Raw genomic sequence first — 20,718 nt, forward strand, 5'->3', positions numbered from 1 at the left:
AGCATAGCTAGTGCTTGATAATAAAACCAATAGTAATTCTTTCTGGTAAGTTATTTATCTGGGAGTTTTCTTTTTACTTTGTTTATTTTTCCACTTCAATACCTTTTGCAAATTACTTATTATCATAATTAAGATAAAGCAGTGATTGCAGAAATGCCACAGAAGAAAGTGGTTCCATGAATCTGGGCAGCACAAATCAGATTACATAAAACACAGTGTTTGAACACAGCAGTTAAGTAGCCTAGTTGATAGTGCCACGAGAGGCGATGCTAGTTCAAAACCACAGAAGCTTTAAAGCAGCTTGAGCATCTGAAATGGCTGTTAAAGACTAATGCTCTTCTACATTATACCTGCAAAATGGCAGAGCAAATCTGTCATCTAGAAAAGTGACTTTGTTGCAGCATTGCAGCTAGGAATTGAAGAAGGAAACTGAGGCATTCATTGCGGGAAGTTCTGTTGTTTTGTTTTTAAAGTCTTTAGCAACATAGAATACACCATTTGTCTAAATAAAATTTTACATGTTTTTTAACAAAATAAAATTTCTTGACTTCTAAAATAGATCAGGTGATTAAATAAAGTAGTTTAATTGTCTAAATTCTTCTCTGAGATTGTTTATCTCTTGCTGAAATCAAATGGGAAAATACAAATACAGTCACTGAAGGAGCGCCAGTACATAAAGAAACACTCAAGAGATTTTCTGCATGATGGAGACACACTTGTGTGTTTACAGTGAACGTTCCTACAAAGAACCTTTTTCAGAAGTTTCTCCTGCCTATTTTACCCTCTGATTCATCTTTTGGCCAGAACTTCAACCTCCAAGCTCCCGTATCCTGAACTGGAAGTGGTTTTCCAAAACTGCATTTCTTTCCCAAGTGAGTCTTACCTGATTTCAGCTCCACGCATTTCCACGTCTTATTTTTGTGCCACTCCTCCACAAATAATGTTGATGTCCCTCTTGTGAATATGTCAGTACAGTGGGGTTATCATTCTGGATTTATGGCAAAACCAGACATAGGAGAGGTATAAGTGGGATCAGGCTCTTGAGCTAAAATAAAGAGCTCTCTGTTACCTTAAGAGGAAAAAATAAAATAAAAGAGATAAATACTATGCAGTGATGAAAAAAACATTTGCAGTGACTATGCTGTTTTCGGTAGTTTTTGTTTAATGAAACCCTCGTTTATACAATAGACATCAAAATGTTTAAAACAAATCTACAGAAAGCTACGCCAAGATTTGTTATCTAATGGCTGATATTCTACACCCTGAGAAAATAAAATAGCACTAAGCAAAACAAACAAGACAGCCATTTTATGAAATAGAGGAGAGCAGTTTCCTCTAATGCAGGAATCATGGATTAAATTTCCTGGCTTGCAATACACAGGAGGTCAGAAAAGATGTTTATAATGGCACTTTCTTGCTTAAAAATCTATGAAAACAACTGATTGGTCTGTCAGGTTCAGGCTATATTCTGCTCTGTTACTTTCCAGTTTGACCTCTTAATCCCATCCATCTCTGAAACAAAGTTAATATCTTCCTAAATTCATTTAAGTTCTCCTTCAAAGAATCTGAAATCAGTGAGGTTTTTTTTTCCACTGGGTATGGGTTGGGCCTAAGGCCTCTGTATTCCAAAAATATATATGGATGTATTGAGAATATATTCCAAATGTATATTAGTCTTTATGTAAAATACTTCACTGAGTTCCTCACTCATTTATACTCTCAGTAAATTATATGAATTACGTTGTCGTTTTTTTTTCTTGTAGCACTAATACTAAGCATAATCCGTAGTCAAAAAAAAAAAGTTTTAAATGCAGCAAATTAATTTGCATTCTTGCACAAAACACCAAGTACCATGAACAGAAACGCAACACCAGCACAAGAGGAAAATCATAAAATCTCTCTATAAATATTACACCGTTTTAACCCAAAAAAAGCAGACTATTACAACTTTTTAGTGTTGCTGCTGTTGGAGAATATATTCCATTTCATTTAAAAAAAAAAGTTAATATTTAAAGAGTAAACATAAAGGAGAGGATCTAGATCATCTTTCACAAAAAAAGTAGGGCTATAAATAATATCAACATCAATTTTCCTCTCTTTTCCATTTTTTGTGTTTGCTGCAGAGGTCAAAGATGAACAGCAACAAACTGGTTAATAGATTCTGAGCATGAGTGACCCACCTGAGGAAAGCTGAGGCATATGTTGTGGTCCTGGGGAATGGCTGAGGTGACCGCAAAGCAGAGGAGCAGGAGACAAAATCAAATATGGCAGGATATGGTGCTCCGCCCGTCACGATCTGCTCTTTTACTTGGGTTTCTTGGCTATGTTCAGGCATCCAAAACAACATTTTGCTGGTGGTTTTGGAGAAAGTAAAGACATTATTACTGCCTCATATCTCATGATGACAGATTTCCCTTAAAACACAAGTGGAAGGGGCAATATCCCATGAGATGAGTTGGCTTTGTTTAACTGGGCCCCACACCTGGACCAGGAGGACACCCTTGTGTGAGCAAATGCTGAATGCAAAGATGTACCCTACCCAACAGGTGAAGACGCTGGAAATGAATGCTCCTAAAGACTTTGACTAGGTTAAAAACAGTCAGAAAGCATTGTTGAGTATCACATCTGATATTTTCAATCAGCAGGTAAACATTGCCCAGCTTAATTTTTTAAATGTTTATCTCATTTATTACTTTTAGAAAAAATGAAAACACCAATAAGTACTGTGAGGATTAGCATATCTGAAACCTAATCGTTCATGACTTGTTAGCAGATAACATTAATTCTATAAACTTTTTGTGAATTTCCAATTATCTTTTACCATTTTCCCTCATGGGAATAATAAGTATATTAGGATGTGCCATACTTTCCAATAGTCTGCATTATTTATTTATGCTATATTTATACTCTTAAATGTGTTGAGTCATTTCAAGCAATTTAGAATATTTGCAAAGTCTAATCATCTGACAGAAGCCCTGGATCAGGAAAGTACATTAATATTTTTTTCTGTGTTTTCAGAAGTGACTATAATGCATCTAAAAAGACAACAAAAAAAAAGTAAAAAATCCAGATGTGTAACATCTGTTCAGAATGATCTACTTTAAACTGTGAAAAGAAGTATAGCAACTAGGGCAGAATTTAAACATTCACTAAAGTACAACCGGAACGCAGTAGACTCAGCCTTCTTTAGATTAATGTTAGAGTCAAGACGATGACTTCAAAATATCTAATGGTCGACACCAGAAGTGCTCCATTTTGCGAGGATAATGAAAGCCCACATCCGAGGGTCAGGTTCAACTTCCCAAACCAGATGCTTCCTTGCAAGGCCCAGATCTTTGACACTGGAACACCTAATCTCTCATGAAATCTATATTTTCCCTGTCCTTCTCTTTTGAAAAAAAAATAAATAAATAAAGGATGGACTAAAAGTGCTACCTGCTTGATAGGGAAGTTGAACAGAAATGCGTTATGAGTAATCCAAATTCTCCAAAGTGATGATTGCTGCTATAAATGTGACTTTCATGAGACTGTTCTCGGTGGATACGCAGCACCTGCCCCCGAGCAGCCCTTCTCACCAAGGGCTGAGGAGGAGGAGCCGGCTTCTGCCTCGCTCCCCCTGCCCCAGCCCGATGCTCACGCAGCCATCGCCCAACCCAGGGCCAACAGCACGAGCCTTTCTGAGACCAGCAGCACACCACAGGGAAGAATTTGGTATTTGGGAACTGAATTCTGAAATCTGTGCTAAATGCATTTGCTGTTTCTCTCTACTCGGATTCATTAATTCTGATAGGAAAATATAATTTTTATATTATTATAAATCATATTTATTTGTTATTCTACCAGTTATGCTTTGCTACTGTGCTCAGATAGAAGCAGATTGCTAATTATGTGCCACAATAAAGTTTGTAATGAATGCTATCATTAACTATTCCTTTACGTCTGATGAACTAATAAATAATTTCTTCCTCAGCCATTACAAAATCATTTTGCATAAAGACCCCTGATGCATTCCTGCTAGGGCCTCCACTTACAAGCCCCTCCAGGTAAGTATTTATTATGTATTTTTAATCATCTCTGGGACATGATGTACATTTCACAACTCAAATGTTCATGTTTTTACTATTACCAATGACATTATGTATGAAGGACTTCATCTGGCTACAGGTTTGCTTGTATTTTGTCATTAAGCTTGGGGCGCTCTTACCAGCCAAAGTGAGCACGCTTGTGTTGCTTATCCCCTTCTCTGCCAGTTTTCCAGATGCCTCTGAGTAGGGTTTGATCCCCTCTCAGATGCTGCCAAGATGTGAAGGTCACCGCCAAGCCACTAACCAGGCTGGCAGTGGCCATCACGTGCAGAGGATGCTCCATGCCCTAGCCCTGCACTCCCCAGGTGCAGAGCTGCAGCTCAGAGCCCATGAACTGCCCCTATGCTATTATTGCTCACAGTGATTTTGCCTGTTATACAAAGACAAAGAGGTTTCCTGTCCCACTACTGAGCTTTCCGTTGCATTTGCTTAAAAAAAGAAAAAAAAAATGACACTAATATAACAAATCCCCTGTGAGAGAACAAGAGTATCTACTTCCATTAAAATGCTTTCTCCCTGCAAGAGGGAAGATAGCGCAGCTAAAGCACCGAGTCCAGTATGAAATCAATTCTATCCGCTGTGTATAAGGAAAATGTGAAATATAAATACGAATGCTCTTCTGCTATTATAAACATTGGTTTTCTGTATGATGAGTGTTAGTCTATCTGTATTACTTCCAAAAGCTTTTTGGAGTAATGCACGTAGCACCAGCCATAACAACTTGTTCCTTCAAAGGAGCAGGGCGATGCAGCACAAGCAGAGCAACTTAAGTAGCAATATTACAAATGAATTGCATCTGCAGCCCTGCTAGGAGCCACTTTTCATTTTTTTTTTTTTTACCTGAGCTACTTAAGTCGAAGTGTATTTCAGAACTGAGGACTGGGTAACCTAAGCACAAAATCCGTGATGATAGCAATGAAGATTATATTTATTTGCACTTGGGTAGAAGGCAAGATCCCTGGTCATGCACCAGGAAACAAGAATGTGAAGCGCCGCATAACCTGTGGATATTTAAATGGACTTTATCCCTAAAGCTTACACAACATATGAAACACCCTAATGGCAGCCACTTCTCTATTCAATTGTATTATGCACAGGTATCCTGGTTTAGCAAGCACTCTGACATAGTTTTTAATGCTGCAGCTAGCTCATGCCAATCTAGACCTATGCTCCAGACCAGAAATCCACTGATTTTCAGTCAAGCAATGATAATCAAGACAGCTCTGACTCCTAACACACAGACTTTACAGAAGCTTGTCCATTATAATGGGATAAACACCTACCACCAGTATTTCTAGGAGTCTCATGCGTTACTTGCAATGCTATCTTAGAAGGGTGTTAAGTTTTAATTAAATGACTTTCATTAAACAAATGTAGTCTGAGCAATGCTTTCATCACCGATGTGCTAATATACACATGGCATTATTTAGCTTGGGAGGAGGAGGGAAGATTCTGGAGATCCCATTCATTGTTTTAGCCATTTAGCCATTGTTTAGCCATTTTACCTGTAACAAAATCACCACGGGCTTTATCTAAATCCTACTGAAGCCACAGACAATCTGTGCATTGACCCCACTGTTTTTTGGATGAACTCCCAATTGACAGCTGCCGCAAACCTTTCACTGGCAAAGTCTCACTGAAGTTTTACTCCCTTTTGCCCAGGAGTTAAATTAAAAAAAAAAAAAAAAAAAAAAAAGCTCAGGATTACAACCCAATGCTTTAATCACTTCCAAGAGTGCTAGCAGAAAACTTCAGAGGGGAAGAGAATGAGTAAAATGACCAAAAGAAAGAGAAAGCTGGAAAGAGCTACTCAATTGAGACTGTCTTTCAGCAATGCACTATTCATACAATAAGCCTCAAAAGTAAAATCAATTTAACAGCTATTTTCTTTAGCTATATTTCCATCCCCACACAGTGTTGCCATGTGCCTATATTCTGTTCCTTACCTTTCAATAATTTAATGGTCCTCACTCTTGCCTTGGGCTCATGAACCCACAGAACTTGGAGATATTTTTTATTAAAGATTCCTTGCCAGAGGCCTTTCTTAGGTTTGCAAAGGCCACACTTCCCACTAGCCAGCTTCATTATGCAGAATTCACATTCCAACTTATAACTATGAACCAAATGCTAAAGTTGGGAAGTGTATGAAATGTCATGAGATAACCCACAAATAGAGAAACCTCACTGTCAGAAGACAGGAAAGTGGCCATTAGGGAATGCAAGTGGAATGATGCTGGAGAACAGACCCCACTAGAATTATTTTAGCAATGTCTGCCCCCAAAAAAGATATTTTTGTAAAGGAACTAGATGCCGAGAAAAAAAAATGGTTTATTACAGAATTCACCAATATTTAAAGCAAAAAAAAAAAAAAAAAAAAAAAACAAACACCAACCAACAGAAAAACCATCACTGACATTCCGACCTAGAACTTAAGGAATGTGCTCCCCTTATTTTTCCTGCCTCCTCCACTTTTCCCTTCCTTTGTGGTGTCATTAGGCATTTACCCTGTTCCTGTAAAACAGTGTCTATTAATATAAAGAAATTACAATGTGAAACTGAAATTTGTAACTGGCATATGACACATTATAACATGGATGACCTTGTGCATATATGTACAGAGAGAGATGAATACCAAAAGAGGCTGATGTCAGGAGGGAAATGTTCTTTTCCTTTTCACTCCCATTTCCCCAACCATGAGACACCTTTCAGAAGTTGCACATCTGTCCTGACCATCCAGAACCACTAGGTTTCTCATGGCATCTTGCTGTCTTGTCAAGCTATTTGCCTTACAACCAAGGGTGATTTATTTAACTGAACAAGGAAGTTCTACACTCGAATACCAGGTACTTGAACTTCAATATCCACTAGTGCCCACCTCAGGGACTGGAGATGGACACTAAGCAAACCCCTCTGATCAGCCTTGCTGATGGTTCTCTCCCGCACACAGCAGAGCCAGTGATGGAAAGTGAAAAGATGTGCATTTGTGAAGATTGAAATCTCCTTCACAAATTGAGTGTATTAAGCGTCTGTACTATTTGGCAGACCTGTGCATCAATTCTGAAATAAAACAGTGTTAACTGCTCTACAAGATTTTTATCTCTTATAGCTTCCCACGCTCTGTGTGAATTACATGGGTAAAAAATTATGCTAGCCTTTTGGACAGTGAGCTGAACAGCAAATAAATTTGACAAGCATGGTGCCCATGCAAGACAATTTACCTGTTATATGTCATTTTAAGGAATCAAAATCTTTTGCTCTTTGGGGAGTACTTCTGAATCTCAACATTATGTATCTGATCATACCTACTGTCATGACTTCGTAGCATTTTGGATATTTATTACAGTATTTCCATCTTTGTGCCATGTTGTCTCATTACTACATCATGATGCTGAACTATGATCCCTGCAGTAACTTGCTTTGCAAATGAATTCTGCTTCAGAAAACCTCTTTGTGCCAAAATACATGGATTTGGGATTCTTCCATTTTATTAGCAACCATCATTCTTCTTTTACAGCTATATGTCACCACAAACTTGCCCATTTAATGTAAATTCAGATGTAGCTCAGACATAAAGAATGACCTTAGAGTGGTGAATGTATTGCATATAAGTTAGTTATGTATATCAATATGTTTTCAGTGGGAAAACTTAATGGTCAATTTGTTTGAGAACTATGGTGATTAGTAAAATAACTGAACATAACAGTGTGTAAGTGCTCAGCTTTAGGAAAAAGTTTTTTTCTTCCCATGCATGATTGAGCACTCATAAAAACTTTATGCTCTACTTGGCATTATTCTGTGGATGATTTTTTAGCACATTACAAAATAAAGAAAGATAAAATGCTACTATTCAATCCTCTACAGCTTAAATTAGTCACTTACTATGTCTCTTTAAATAAGATAACTACATTCAGAAACTCAGTGATCTTCAAGCCTTATTAGTGAAGCATTGAAAGAAAAAAAAAAAAACTTTTAGGAAAACTGTTTTGTTTGTCACTTTCCTAGTTTGAGTAGGAAAGCATCATGAAAAAACTTGTTCTTAATAATGGCAAAAAATTTAGGTAAATCAATAATTCAGATTATAGCTTGTTGATAGTGCAATAATGAATTCACGTACTGTTTGGAGCAAGCTTTCTGCTGGGCAAACAGGGTCCTCCCAGCTGTTCTCAGCCAGCTTCGGTGGCAGGAGTCAGGGAAGCCATCAGGAGGACAAGACACCCCGATGGATGCCAATGACATGTGGGCACTTTTAATTCCTTGCTATAAGTCTCCAGCCCCTCACATGGCAGAAAAGAGAGGAAAAGCCAGGAAAAGTGAAGTTTTCCTTTCTCTGGTGACTTTCAGAACATTTTTCATGAAACAGTGTGCTTGACTTTCTCTTAATATCACATCATCTGTTCTTTACAAGACCAGATTTTTAAATGCCTTTAATGATGCAAATAAGTGCTGGTAAGAATTGCTGAGGCTCCGTTGAAGTCAATGGGGCTCTGCCAATTACACTAGTGGAGCGGCAGCCTCTTTGAGAAGAAAATGCCATGAAATCAGTAGAGCCTACCAGCTAAGAGTGCTGTTGGGGAAATTACAGGAACATGTTGCCTGTAAATTATTAATAAACAATAAGTAGTTGAATTACTCACCCAAACAAGTCATGTGTATATTAAGAAAGAGTTTCTGCAACAAGGTCTGAATGGATTACTTCATGATTAAATGGAGTTTAATTAATGGTACAGTTGCCTAAGAGAAAGCAAGTACTTTCCTATTATTATATTGTACCTGCAGTAGCACAACTCTAATTATTGTGTACATCTGCTATATGTTGAGGAATCACAGAGGCAAATTATTTACAGAAACACTAATAATTACTGAATTCATCTACAGATAGTCATAAAAATAATTTTAAATTTAAATTTAAAATGGTTATATTCCACTGAAAAAATAAAAATAAGCTACAATATGTGACGTGGGTATAGAGGTACGAGTGATTAAAGTATTCTGCATATAAATCATTGAAAAAGTCCAGTGACTTAGAAAACTGGTTCAGGGGAAAAAAAAAAAGGTATAAATTTATGTGACCTGTATCATCACCGCATACTGGAAAAGAGTAGCTGAATGGATGTGAGAATGTTAATAATTATTAATAGTAAAAAAAATATTTTATATAAGAAGTTATTAATTGAAATATGTTTCTCCATATGAACGTGTTGCTGCTACTCATCTAAGATTTTCATTTCTCGTTAGAACATTTATGTCTTTTGTACATGGAAATGGTAAGACAATGCTCCAGTATTTCAGAGCTATACCACAACAAATTCCACTAAACTATATTCTAGGATTACACACTGGACCATCAAGTGGATTAAAAGTTTTCAAACCACGGAAATGGCACCCGTTCTATTTTTTTCAGTCCAACCTGTAACCACCAGGATTTCAATTTTTGAAAATTCAACCAAACAAATGCACCCACAGGAAAATAAACAAAACTAAACAAAATCAGCCAAACAAGCAAAACAACAAGAAAATAATTTTATGTGTGGGGATCTTCCAATTACTTTTCCTGTAAAATGTGAGAAATACATATAATTAAGGTTTTTTTTTCTTTTCATCCATGACCGCAAGAGTTACAACTTTGTGGGATTACACAAATGACAGTCATTGTTTACAGTTTCCATTGCTATAAGAGATTTTCTAATGAAAATGAAGATTTGCAATGCCATGCCCTGCTTTTGTTCCAGATGTATTTGGAGCACACAGGGGAGGCAGAAGCGCTCTAAGGCACCGACAGGACAGCTTAGCCCCATTTCACACTGCTTAATCACAGATTGCAAATAGCAGGGGACAAGAAATAACTCTTTTCCCATTCCTAAATATTGTGGGGTTTGTTTCTAAACATGTTGTTTTCTTTGGAGGAAATAGCTAATTTAGCATGCCTATTAAGAGAAAGGGATGAGTTTTATCCTATTTTTAATTGGGTTATAATGGGTTATAACTTTGATGGGAGCAATGTGTTTGTGGGTTTTTACTAGAGAACAATTAATTGAATTTACCATTTGCATCCTGTTTGTTATTAGACTCACTAAGCATTATTAATACCTGGACAACCGTATATAAAGAAGTCTATGAAGATAAATAACAGGGATGTATTCTACTAGCCGCTTAATTTTTGTAGTATTGGCTCATTTTCAAACGCAAGCATTCAGAAACACAGCGTATGGACAATACAGTGCTGCAGGCTCTGACATTGCTCAGTACAGCTCCGTGGTGAGGGGGTTTGTACTGAAAGAGGAGCTTGACCCTTCAGAGCCTGCCCCTACCCAACTGCCATGGCCTCCTGGAAGGTGTAAAACTACTCACTGCTTGTTGGAAAGCTGCCGTAGTCTTCTGCTAGTGCTGCACAGCCAGATGCATAAATGTTGAATAATATAGCATGAAAAATAAGTGCTTAAATTTTTGATATGGGTGGAATTAAGTTTAAATACACACAAAGAAATTTAATTATTTGAATTCTGAAGTTTCTGCTGCTCAATAAAACACGTAACTTGGAAAATAAGGTGTTTGAACAACTTTGTATATATCAAGAGCTTTAAACTTTTGTTACAGGTCAATGTAAGGTTACTACCACACGAAAGATCTATTTACCAGAAAAAGAGTGTGAGTTGTGGGAGATGAATACATTTCTCTCACCAGACAATTAGAAAAAGATAATGACTGTTCAGAAAAGCAGTGGTTTGACATCATTATTATTTAGTGTCACATCGGAGTATGTGAGAGAAGAAAAAAATCAATGCTTCTCAAGTCACATTACTGAATACTTCTATTGAATAAATGTAAAATTATTATTAAGTGACCAATTATATATATGAAGAAAGCTCATTAAGACTAAGAATATATACTTGGAATGTCTTCTACTCTTTATTTGGGTTTTATGAAAATGTACCTGCATTTGACACTAACTAATGAATTGCACTATTTTTTCCATACGTTTTAAATGTTCTAAGCACTTTATGGATTTTATGGTGCTTTACTACAAATAATACAAAATTTTAAAACATGTAATACTTTAACATTTGAAGAAGATTTTACACGTTAATGTGTAAGTTTAGTCAGGTTGAGAAGTCTTAGGAACACATTCAATGTCTTGTGAATGTTGATAAATGAATTTTAGATCAGAACAATAAGGATTTTGAAAATGAATAACTTTCTATTTAAGAGATTTATATTAAATAATCATTGTTTGGCTCCAATAATGTTTGGCTCCAGCTCCAATAATGACTCCAGAATAATCATAGCAATTGAAACACCACTTCTGCCTGATGAAACTATATCTTAATGCAAAGCAATTCTGATAACCAAGGTAAGGTGTGCTGTTCTGTTTCCAGTTATTTCTTCTTTTCACAAAGACTAGTTCTCTCCTTTTCCCTTATAACTTTACCTTCCTCTCACTAAGGCAGAGTCATGGTGAAGGGAGAGGAAATGACACTTGGTTTAACTCCAAGCAGCCCTACTTCATGGCACAATTCCTGGCATCCAGCTTCTGACTGACTGTTTTCCCAGGCAGCGACACGTCAGGTTATTAGATTCGGTGTGATTATATTGCTGGCAGATGTGGATACTCCGGTGCTCCGGATATTTACCCCTTTGCTTCACATTGTTTGCTACAATCACAGCCAAAAGCTCACACAATAAAAATACATCAGTGTAACTTGTCCACCAGCCATTCAAGCTAACAGCTTAGCTAGCAGTGATCCAGCAGCCTTCTGCTTTGATTTTTTTCCATTGTTCAGTAGTAGAGAAGTGGTGAGAAAAAATAGGACCTATTTCTCAAACTGCCTGAAGAAGCAGTCAGCAACTTTCTCTGTCCTGGTTGCTCCTGACTGTCCTCACTTTTATTCCTCTGGATTTCTTCCAGAAAATAAAGAAATCCACCTGAGTGAATGCTATTAAATCTACTTATCTTTATTTCTCATATATATATATTTATATATATATTTATTATTTATATTTCTCATTATATATATACATAAACTTTCTTTCCTCCAGGTTCTAACCAAACTCCCTTTAGAGCCAGAAAAAAAAAAGGGGGGGGATTTTAAAGGAAGTTTTAAAGTCTTAAACAACAATTAGAATGACTCTTCCATTTTCCTACTATGAACTGTCCATGTCTCTTGTAAACCTTTACGCTAATAAGCAAAAAATGTATGAGTTTTCATTTTATGTGCATTCCTGTTCTAGAAATGTTTGTAATCTTAATCTTCAGAAATTTGAAGAAAAAAAAAAAAGCTTTACCAGCTATAATTAGCAAACATACAATAGCAGTTTGACATTATATTATGAAGAAAGCAGCAGCCTCACATTTGGTAGATCAAATTATAATGTTCCTTCACACTGCTATAATTTGAAACAAAGGCCTAAAATATTATTTCATACAGACAAGACTACAGATAAGGTATAAGTATTTAAAGAAATAGTAGGATGCATACATCAGGTTCATTTTCATTTGAATGGGGATAATTCCTACTTGTTTAAAGAAAATGCAATAAATGTCACTCCACTGAGACAAGATTTCTGATCTCTGGTATAATCTAAGTATAAGTCTTAATCAAGGAGGATTATTACTGCAAATTGAATGGGCTGGGGCTTGTGATATATCCAAACTTCAAAGTTTAATGCCATGTCTAAAAATACTGTTAGATCTAAAACCACAAAATCTGAAAAACCACTTCTTTCTGTGCCTTGATTCTTCACAATATGCACAAGCTTGAACAGAGACAATTTTGTAATCAAGACTGATATTTTCTTTCAAATGCCATATTGATCAGCACAGTAAATGACAGGTTTCCAAGTACATGTAATATAGCCTTAAAGCACTGCATTTTAGCAAACACAAATGGAAAAAAAATCTAAACATGGGGTGAAACTATAGCCTGAGATAACTCACAATAATGAATGGCCTTAATATAATAATAGCAGGGTGAAACAACTAAGAATAACTTGCAGATAAATAATATCCTTCTGGATGTGGGCTCAAAGTGCTGAGCTACTAATGTTTCAGGACTCACAAAATCCAAGAAACCTTTTCTCACTATCATAGCAGAAAATCTGCAATTTGTAGGAACTTTAGATGCTGTAAAAGAAACCTGAACCAACATCTTCTCGACTTGGGCACAGGCAGAGGCTGCACCAGGGGCACACACATGCCAGGGTGTCTCAACGCTGAGGGTGACCATCACTAAGTTGTGAAAGGAAAAAGTACAGAAAAGGATCAATTTTCCCACTAATCCACTAGACACCCTTTAAAGAATTTTTTGTAGTTGCAGTTTGCCTTAATTTTATTTTTTATTCTGAGTAAATTTTAATTCTCTACTTCTAGGAACGTGGTAGGCACTAAAAAGCTTATTGGCAATTTATCTGAATTTGATATGAATTGGCTAAATAACACTGACAATGCAAAGAATTATTCTATCAAGATCTTTGTTGTGGCTCTTAAAATCTACAGGATAGATTTACAGGTACGGACCTTTAAAATGTTTTAGCTCTTAAATATATATATATGTCTGCTCTATATTAAGCTATAGTAGAGTTACTTGTGGTATTTAATCATTCAGAATAATGTATAAAAATGGGGTTCTCCTAGGTTATTCTTTATGAACAATAATATTTGTTTTCAGATTTCTGCTTTTAACTGCTCAGGAACCTTAGAAAATCTTAGGCTATTCAGATTTCATTTGTTGTTGTTGTATAATTAGATATTAAGTTCTAATTAAACAACAATGCTAATGCTAATTGTGTGGTGAATTATTACAGAAGAACCATGCAACTTTCACTAATTAAACACTGAGAAACAGATGCAAGATTAAATAGTGTATTTAAAGTCTAAGGAAAGCATGGAAATTTCAAGTGACAAAGAACACAGAATGAAAAGCCGTTGCATATAGCTCAAGGAAGTTATTTCTTGTTGTCATTTCTTTTGCTGTAAAGGACAGCATGTTCATGAATATTTGCCTTATTACAACAGAAAGTGATTTTCTTTTTCTTTCCAGATTTTGCCTAACTTGCTTCTCCTGTGTTATGAAGTAAGGGTATCATATGTTTTTCCCCTTGCCTCTCCTTAACTCTGCCCTTCTAGGTAGATGGGATCTCACTGGGAATAGGAGGAGAAGAGAGGTAAGATCTGTCCCTGAGTTACTCCGGCACAGACACTGGGATGGCTTACCACCCAGCAATTTTAGTGACGTTAGCACAGATTTAGCACTGGGATATGAACACAGCATTAGTAACATAGCAAGCATTCAACATATTTTAACTAATAACTTAATGGTCAGGTTAATATTTTTTTTCTCCCTCACCTGCAGCTACTTAAAACAGTAAATATAACTTACAAAACACTGGGAGCTACCTATCAGCAGACACAACAGCTGAAGTGTGAGTTATACATTCAGCAAGAATTCAGATAATTCACAGAAATAAGAGGCAATTTGACTTTCAGAATTTTCATGCTCAAGATCTCTTTGGAGAGGTAGGTTCTTCCCACTCATCGTTTGCTTCTGATTTTAAAACTCTGAACCACCAAACTCAAATTTAACTCCAACAACAAAATAATGAGTGGAGGTATGGGGCAGAGAGCTCTGAGATGTAACTCCAAAGCAGCAGTAGCTTTGTAGATGGGATAAAATGAAATTGAGTCCACAGCTGAGTGCATAACATTGTGCCATGCTTCACAAAGCAAAATCACTGGCACTCTATTTGTTGGAGTAAAAAAAAGAGAAGAAAGAGCATTTTTTCTCCCAATTAAATTATCTCTAGAAAATATTTCCTTGCTGACAAAGTGCATGTCCTTCTAAAGAGGGAAAAAATAGTACCCACAACAAATGAGAGTCTATACAGAATTTCTGCTACATAACAAATTGTCTTAATTTGACCTGGAGCAAGATAGATTTATAATAGACAATCAGCATATTCATAAAGAAGGGAGTTGTATACTTTTAAGATAACTTTAAATGTCAACAAATTACAGAACAAAAGTGCTGTATGCTAAAATAAAATCTTAGTGTAAGTCTCTTTGGTTGAACTGATATTTATTGGATGTACATTTTCTTCCTCTCAATTATGACTTGGACCCTGGAAACGCAATGATTGAACATTTGCCTAATCCTTGTAACTCCACAGTAATACTTGACAAACTTTTCTATTACTCTTGCACTGGAGGGCTGTAAACTCATGCCTTCATTCCAGGACTACCTGGTTAATAGGATGGGCCAAAAGTGCATCAATACCAACAAAACCAGCATCATGTGGGAACAGAGCCATTAATATGAAAAACAAGAAGCAATCCATCTGTGTGACACATTAGTCTGGTGCCTGCTGAAAATGAAACTGTGTGACTAAATTGAAGATTAGGTCAGGAGAGTCAGAGTCCTGGCAAGTCCTTGCATGTTAACTCTCGCTATAAATGCGGCTGTCATGCTTGACGGCCATTTAACCAGGCAGAAATCCCGAAATAAATTGGTACCCACACCATGTACTGCTCGACCTCTCCGACGGCTAATGGCCGACCTTCATAGCACACCACAAATTATCAGGAATATTCAACTGTCCTTTTTACAGTGCTGTTACGGACACCACCTCCAATCGAGATTTATGCTCTATGTACAAGAAACTGCATAAAGTTTACCTGTAAAAGGTCTACCTGCCCCGAGGCGTACAGCTCAGTAACATCCCACCTTCTGTTGTTCCACACAAAGTGCTCATCAAAAGTACAGTATGGTCGAATAATTAAAAAAAAAAAAAAAAGTATTTTGTACTAAGTTTCATTTTAATTCATTTAAGCCCTCTTTCTACAGTATTGCATTTTTTTGTCATCAATATTATTTTTTTAAGTACAAAAACATCAACACAAGCTTTGAAGGCAGTGAGGTTTAGATTCAAAGGTGAAGTGTGGGGGAGAATCCAAAAATCATCAAAACCTGAATAAACTAAATTGTAAAAATTGTGGCATCCAATGTACTCCACTTGTTAGATCTTAAAAAGTATCTTTAAATTGCTTCATGATTGAAAAATACTGCCTCATTAATCAGAAGCACATCAAGCTAAGAGCACTAGTAAAGTCAGAGAGAGCAATTGCTGCTAATATTAGGAAATGTGTATTGTTTTTCAGAGTTTATTCGGGCATTAAGTAGCCAGCCAAAGATACACCCCTTTGCTCACAACATGAACGATTGCATAGGTTCAAGGCCAGGCTGGATGAGGTTTTGAGCAACCTGATTTAGTGGGAGGTGTCCCTGCCCGTGGCAGGTGGTTGGAACTGGATGAGCTTCAAGGTCCCTTCCAACCCAAACCGTTCTGTGATTCCATGACTCTATTTACTACAAAGAAAGAAATGATGAGAACACAATGCAGAGATGTGATGGATATGTTTTTATCTCTAACTCTTAATTGAAATCAGAATGAGCTTTAGGCAAGGAATTAGAGAGGACAGAAATGACCTGCAGAGGCTCAGAGGCTAAAGTATGAAGCAAGTATGAATCAAGAATACTGGTCTCAAATCCTACTTTTCATACACACACATCTGTTTGGGTTCAGAGAGGACCAAATAAGGAGCTGGTTTGCACAGTATGGCGCTGCTTTAATCAGGAAACATTCGGACCAATACTCTGCTTTTTAATTTAATAGTTTGCACAATTAGTATTCTTTCTTTAGTGTGTTATCCCGTGTTCTCCTTAAACAGGAAACTAGGAAGACGGAAAATTTACACGGGGATTGGTTTATTTTATCAACAATACTTATATATGCAAATGAGCAAGCAACAAACGGAGGTCTCTTAGGACACATCCAGAACTCTTCAGTAGAGAATCGGGTATGAACAGCATATACATATTTAGTCACTCTTTTGATACACAAAAATTGCATGATATTGTTAAATATCTAAATTGGAGGTCAGCCAAACATGAAACTGCACTTTTTTTGTTGCTGTTGTTTGTTTTGTTTTTTGTACAGGAATTTCTCTGCAAAGTATTTTGTTGTTGTTATTTGTTTGTTTTAAATCCTCATTGAGAACATACCTGTTACTGGTAAGAAACTTGCAGTGTCCTGCACCACTGAGCCTCCCTGTGCTGCGGTGCCGCGTTGTACACACCAGCCGCCGAGCTGATTTAATGCACTGAAGTGCATACAAACAAGCAGAATTGTGTTTTTGCAGATTTAAATCTTTGAGTAATGCCCGTGGCTTGCTGAAAATCCTTTTTATTGAAAATTGAATGTGTCAGCTCAGTCATCACTTTAATTTGTTTTAAAAGATTTATTAGAGTTTGATGGTTTTTCTTTTGCTTGATTTTTATGTATTTTCCTGATAAAATTAAAATCATTGGAGCTTCAGCTAGAGAGAAGAACTTCATCAATGTGTCAGCAAGTGAGCATGATTTTAATAAAACACTTTGGGAAAGTTTCTTACTGAAACATTTTTGAAACTTTGTACGAGGCACAAAGAATTCATGGGTACAGAGAGCTGGAAACTATAGTACTAGCAGTGCAGTGGAGCTGATCTTTAGTATTTCTTGCTTCCTATGGTACTGAATTTGAGTTCTGGATTTGTCTGCTTTGCTTTAATACCACAGAAACATAGCTCTCTCCTTTGTTTCTTATGCACACACAGACACTCTCTCAAAATCTTTACATTAACAATGTCTCTTGAAAATATTTGAGATAATATTGTAATACTCATCTGCGCCTTTTTCAGGAGCCTAGGAAACACTTTTGAACTGCTCATTGCATACAGCTGAAGCTGCTGCAACTGCAACATAACACCAAATAAAATCTGTGCTGGGTCTGCACAAGTCCATCCCTGGAGCCTGGAGGAGGTGATCCTGGATGCCACCAAGCTGGTGGCACTGGCTCCAGTGGTGACACCTCACTGAGCACAGGTGTAATATTTTTCTCCCCGTACCATTTTTTTTTATTATTATTTTTGTGTGTGTGTAGCTTGGTGTAAGACCCTCCATTCCAGTTTGTTTATGAGCCATCGCAATATGTCCTTTATCTTCCGAATGCACTCGCCTTTGGCATGGCACACCACAACCATAACATCAATCTTTTCTGTGATACACTTCTCTTCACTTGGCACAGCAGAAAATTAGCAAAATCCCCCAGAATAACAAAGGGAACATCAATTACACAGATCAATCAAGCCTAAAAGGACAACAGAGAATTGCTCCTTTTTGATGATGATGAACTCTGAGAAATTGCATCTGGGACAATAGTTAGATATATAGAAATCTATTAATTACCCTACTGAATTTTGGGAATCTTACAGACTGCCAATCCTCCTCATCCCAGAGGCTGGTAAGCTAAATAACAAACTCAGTATGCTTGGTCTCTATATTTATAGGTATAAACAGTGCTTGGAAATATAATTTTAAAAAGTCTAAATGAATATCAGCTGAAAAATATATAAGATTTGAAGTTTTTTTTAAATAATAATAAAAATAAAACCTTAAAATCTTATTTCATGCAGCATGGAATAAGATATACCCTATTTATACGTGTTTCAAAGTATTACACTTTCCTTTGGTACTCAGCTGTAATAAGGTATAACTTCATGCACTCTCTGGGTATTACGGGAAATATAATATGCACCTGCACAAAAATTCCACTTTGATTTAGAAAAATTGTCTCCCTCATACAAATTATGCTATGCCAGCAGTAGCACTTAAAAATTAATTTAAAATATCCTACTAGCCAGTTAAAATTACTTAAAATGAACATTTGAGGTAAGTTGTATGATAGACAAATGAAAATACTAAGAGCAAACCATATCCAGCATGGAAATGAAACACTATTACCAAAATGCAAATGCTGTCAGCTTTACATTCCCGAGCTTCCCCATGAAGATCCAACTGAAATTAATATGCAGTGAAACAGCAAAAGAATCCAAATGGTAAGAAATACAAAGCAATGCATACAGGAGAGGAAAGTCTGAACTACCCAGCTCCCTTCTGGGTTCCAAAATTAATTCTAGCAACTCAGGAAAATGATGGGCATCATTTTCTACAGTTAAGAGCAGACCTCTGTTCAACATATAGCGTTGGCTGACAGCAAACAAAACATTAGGATGCATAAGCAGGATGAAGAATAGTATAGAAAAGATGATAACATCATTACAGAAATCACTGACTTACTCTCCCATCTGAAACACTGTACTCAGTGCCTATCATCATCTCAGAAAGCATCCTGCTGAATTAAATGGCTTTTGAAAAGAGGCAATAAGAATGATTAGGGACATGGAAAACTTTTCTAGTGAAGTAAAATTAAAAAGATTGAGTTTGTTTACCTTAGAGAGGAGGCAAATGCAAGGAGACATAATTAAAATACACAGACTTACTAATGGCAGAGGGCTGGTGGAATCCTCTAAGTCTTGTATTGTGAGAATTTGATGGCAGTGTGTGAGATTGAAAGATTGCTAACTGGGAAAAATAGCTCTTCCAGTAGAACACGTAACGAGGCAGGAGAAGTCATCACCACCAGGACATCACTGAGGCCTAAATCGTAGTCAGATGCCAAAAATAACTGTATTTTTTTTCTCCAGGTAATGATGGCAGCCAAAGTTACAGTACTAATTTAGAAAAAGGAATTTAGGTGTTGGAATTAACTAATTTCTAACCAGCAAGGATCACACATTTTCTTGAAAGTTATTTTATCTTGCTGAGCACTTGAACTTGCTTGAAAGGGATTTACTTGCTTTCCTAATGTCACTTGGGACACAGTCTGAAATGAAACACTGGATGGATGAATGCTCAAATAAATCCTCTCTGCCAACATCTACATTTACACAGGCCTTCACTTCTGTTTACTGATTTGGAAGTTACTGTTTATATTTCAGATTCAATATTTAGAGCTGTTACTTTCTGAAGAAGTCCGTGTGTGTCAGAAATACATCTCTATTAGTCTGTGGCTACCCTGAGGTGAAACGTGGCAGAGAACTGGGGCTGGCGGCAGCAGTAGCTGTAGGAGAAACAGTAATCAGCCCCAAATATCCACAGGGCAGCAATGGGAGCATAGCTCCCACAGTTCAAACTCACAACATTTAAACTATGGGTCCTAGAAAGGAAGAAGATGAGAACAGAGGATTACCTCTGGGGCAGAGCAAGATCAGAAGGACTAAGGAGCAAAATGACCCAGACAGACACAGAGAGAAGCCACTACCACGGGGGCTGAAGTGGACAGGGGAATTAGAGGAGGCATTGGGATGACACATTTTAAAAGACCATTAGATCCCTTTGGGTTTACTATGGACACTACAGTTTTTGACCTATTTCCCATTCTTAAGTGGATTTTACTGAATAGTAAATCTACTCCAGACCCAAATCTTTGCCATTCGGCTCTCTTGCTTTCCCTAAATGGAAAAAAAAAAAAAAAAAAAAAAAAATTACAGACAAGAACCCTGCCAACACTACTGAAAATCACACGATTTTTCTGTTTCTGTCTGGATATGAAAAATGCTAAGTTGCCTTGTTCTGAGATTGCTTGATGAATGGATGCATTGTTTTGTCCCAGCAAAGCTAGACTTAAATGTGCAGTCTGGGGTTTTGCCAGATGACAACAAACTTTGCACTGAGTTTAACCGAGCTCTCAAGTTGATCACCAAGCA

At 36.8% G+C, this 20,718-nt stretch overlaps 1 long non-coding RNA gene across 1 annotated transcript in view; it reads right to left on the bottom strand.

Moving 5' to 3' along the window:
* LOC106043556 (uncharacterized) overlaps window positions 1–20,718 on the bottom strand; it is a 146,657-nt gene that overhangs the window by 9,768 nt on the left and 116,171 nt on the right. The window contains exons 2-3 of the long non-coding RNA XR_001211746.3: window positions 2,181–2,351; window positions 884–1,069 (exon numbers count right to left, since the gene is read on the bottom strand). This is a non-coding gene — a long non-coding RNA (uncharacterized lncRNA). The remainder of the gene's footprint in view (window positions 1–883; window positions 1,070–2,180; window positions 2,352–20,718) is intronic.

The sequence above is a fragment of the Anser cygnoides genome, chromosome 9 (genome assembly GCF_040182565.1).
Source record: "Anser cygnoides isolate HZ-2024a breed goose chromosome 9, Taihu_goose_T2T_genome, whole genome shotgun sequence".
NCBI classification, from domain to species: domain Eukaryota; kingdom Metazoa; phylum Chordata; class Aves; order Anseriformes; family Anatidae; genus Anser; species Anser cygnoides.